This window comes from Oryzias latipes, chromosome 24 (genome assembly GCF_002234675.1).
Source record: "Oryzias latipes chromosome 24, ASM223467v1".
Classification (NCBI taxonomy): domain Eukaryota; kingdom Metazoa; phylum Chordata; class Actinopteri; order Beloniformes; family Adrianichthyidae; genus Oryzias; species Oryzias latipes.
Window position 1 is genome coordinate 1,405,500 of NC_019882.2, and position 3,692 is coordinate 1,409,191.

Here is a 3,692-nt window from a genome sequence, read left to right on the forward strand (position 1 = left end):
CCCTCTAGTGGTAATAGGAGGTACTGTCATCTGATAATTCTAACCTTTCTAGTTAAAATGTTTTTCCTCCTAAAGCATCAATTCTTTTCTTTTCTTTTTGTAAATATTTTCCACCCTTCTGGTTGAACTAAAGATTTCACAGACACAACATTCTTCAAAGTGTCCAAAAACACATTAGGATCTTTTCTCCTCCAAAGCTTCAGAATCTGTCAAACCCTCTTGTCAGACGTGTTCTCACATTACACAGGACCTTTCAAAGCGATCAGATTTCTGTTCAGAAGAAGAAAAATGAAAAACAAGTGAAGTTCTGTTGTGGCGCAGATTTTTCCCACGCCCTCTGAAGCCACCATCAGTGTAAATGTCATTTTTCTTTAGTCATGTCTGAAGCTTAATTTTTCTGTGCGCTATTCATAGGGCACATCTACATTTCTCCTACTTCTTTTGGAGCAAATGGAGGGGCCCCATGCCCAAGTATGGGCTCCATCACTTTACGGTTCCTTTAAGCCCCCAGGAATGACCTCACCAGGTAAGAGTTGGAGCTAAAACACCTTTCCTCTGTCAGGAACTTACTCTGTCAAAGATGGTGGAAAATGTGTGCATTTACAGTGTTTTGAAACAGATTCCTGCAAATTTACCTGACTTTGGCTGCATGTAGACCAACTTCAGGTCTTTAGGGCTTCTTTATATAAAAACCTGATCAGTTTGGGAAGAAATCCAGACCGTGATTGTTGTGGAAAAGCAGTTTTATGAAATGTGATGCCTGAAGCTATTTTCAGTGGTAGTTCTGGTTTCTTCCAGCCTTAAATGCTGAATTCTGCTCATAACATTTCTCCCTTATATTTTTTTGCCTTCAGGATCTTTGTGATTCTTTTGTCTTAACCCTTTTTAAAAACTGAAACCGTTGTTTATTGTGTGGAGGATTTTTTTCGTTCTAACAATACTTTTTAAATCAATTGTCGCCAGGTTTTAGTTCCTTCCAGCAGGTTCCCCTGAATTCTTAAACGGGACACTTCTTTTTGGCAGTTCTCCATGAGGCCAGCTGGTGGTGCTACACCCCAAAGAACCTGCCCTCAGTGTGAGGCGCAATCGGCCTTCCAACCTCCAGACAGAGAAGAACAAAGGTCTGAAGAAATGCACCTGAAAAAACAGGTTTTCTCACAAATTTGATTCCAGATTTATTGTGACAGCTTTTTTTCTTTGTTTTGTGCTCCAGTGGGATAAATCTTGTTAGGCTGGGACAGATTGTGTCATGGACTTGAGGTCATCATTGTGATTACTCACAGATGAATGGAACAGGACTCTATTTAAAGTGCTTTTCCATAACCTGGCTTCCAAACATGTTGTAGTACTTGGGAATCCCAGACATGAGCACCTAAAGTTCACTTTTTACTCCAAACCTCCTCAGAGACGACCTCATCGCTGCGTCAGGTCTGAGTGAGTCACTCTTTGGCGATTTCTCCATCAGGGCAAAGGAATGTGGCTCTGTGAAAACAGGCGGAGACGGAAGAATCCACTCTGTTTCTGGGAGATTCCTGCAAGTTTACAGGAGTTACGTCAGCTGCTGAGTTGGGCTTCCTGCAGACCGCAAGTCCAGAAGCTCCGAATCCAAACCCGTTTGCCTGCGAAGCCAAAACCAGGAGAGTTTTAAAGTCCGCCTGTGAGTCACGCATGGATGCAGGTTCTGGAAGGAATGTTAACGGGAGACCCCTGAAAGCAACTCCAGCAACGGTTTGGCAGATCAGATGAATCATCTGAAGGGTCCAGCATCTGTGGTAGCCATCAAAGACGGGAACACGGGGAGAAAACGCACGCCGGCGAGACGTGACAGAGAGTGAGGTCATGTGGAGTCAGCAAACGTCTGTTGGTTCTGAGGTTCACCATCACAGTTGCTGGACAAACATCCTGTTTTCATCGATTCTTTGTTCTTCGTCCCACAGAGGGCAGCAGCGTTGGCGTCACATCTGGGGCTTGAGCTGCTGACTTCCAAGGTTTTGGAAAACGAACAAAGGCGGCGTCTTTGGGCCTCGGCGTGAAGATGAGATCACACAACCACACTCCAGATGACTGAGGCCAACTGTTCCTCATTCCTGAACAAAGGTCTGGCTGGACTTTGGATCCGTGGGATCAAACTTCCAGATCTGAGATTCTTGCATTTTTCCTCCCTGACTTCACTTTCCGTCACGCTTTCATCAACACTTTTACCGCTGAGAGCGAGGCGCATGTCTGTTCTGTGACTGCCAAGGAAAAGGTTCTGGTTGAACGTTTCCACTTCCCTCCACCCTGACATTTCTATTCCGGTATGCGGTGGGTTTTCAGGAAACACCGCAGCTGTGAAACACGAGCAGAGAAGATGTCAGAGACGGCTCTAGCTGGTTTTTCTGCAGCTCCTGAAACTTCTCCAGCTTTCAAGGCTTTTCTCAAAGTTAGAAGGGAACTCTGCCAAAAAGGAAATCGGAGTAAGAGCTGACATCGTCCAAGGGTCTGAAATGAACGAGTGGTTAAAAACCGCCTCATTAGATGAGTTTTGGCTTCTGAACACACACACGATCTTGAAGCTGTCGTTTCACGAGGAGAAAGTGTTGCAACTTCCATTGTCACGAACATAGATCAAAAATCAGGAACCATTTGTGGAACCTCACAAAAATAACAGGGTAAAACCACAGATAGGCTCCAGCAACTCTGTGACGGCGTTGAGATGGTTTGGAAAATGCATGCATGGATGTTTAAAACTGAGACATATTTGTAGCTACTTACACCTTAGGGGCCTCTGAACTCACCGGTGCGTTTGCAATCCCAGCGATTGTTTACAAAGGCGTAGAAATGACTCAGACGCCATGTTTGTACAATTTTTTAAATCCGAAATTTAGCTTGAACGGCTCGAGATGATTTTTATCTGTGAAATGTTTTGATTTAGAACAAACAGAAGTATGATGGAGTTATAGGGCCACACACAAAAAATAAAATACATTTTTGAGATAAAAACTTGTAGATTTACAAGACTTAAGTGAAAGTGAGCGTTCAGAGCAGCAGGTGAACGCCACGCAGCAGCAGAGCGACTAAACCCAGTTGAACAGGTGAGCTGAATGTTTATTGATAACGTTCCAAATGTCTGGAAGCTCATTTATTTAGATTTATGATTTATTCATGTTTTATTCATTGATGGGTGGTTTGCAGGATCTGTGCAGCCGTTGATGAAGACGTTGGTGTCCCTGCAGATGTCCACTTCCATCCTTTCTTCCTCCATGAAGCCAAGATCTCTAACTCTGAGTGACGCTTCCATCTGAGCAGGAGCACTTTTAGGCATTTTCAACATTCTAATGCTAACATAACTGACTATGTCATTCGTCTTTATTGTTTTATGTTAAAACGGGACATTTCATGTGGAGGAGGGGGCGTATGTGACACTGTTTACTTCCACATTGGTGTTTGTATGACAGGTTCATGACGTCAGGTGACAAACGAACTTCATGTTATGTGAATGAAAAGGAGAATAAAGGCTGCAGCGGTCCTCCACACCCAAACGTGTCTCTGAGCTCCTTATTTTACAGATGACACTCCGCTCTACCGACACTGAACCCCGGAAAGACGGCTACAGTCGCCAAAAGGTTCAGAACTTCTTCTTTTTGAAACCTATCTGGAAATAAAGCTTCACAAAATGATCCACATCTTTCATCTTCAAGCTAGGCTCCGAC

The 3,692-nt window shown here is 43.9% G+C and overlaps 1 long non-coding RNA gene across 1 annotated transcript; it reads left to right on the forward strand.

Moving 5' to 3' along the window:
- Positions 1-298: 298 nt before the first annotated feature.
- On the forward strand, positions 299-3,088 carry LOC110017709. The gene is made up of 3 exons (XR_002872933.1): positions 299-526; positions 1,024-1,121; positions 1,214-3,088. It is a non-coding gene; the product is annotated as an uncharacterized LOC110017709 (long non-coding RNA).
- Positions 3,089-3,692: the final 604 nt, after the last annotated feature.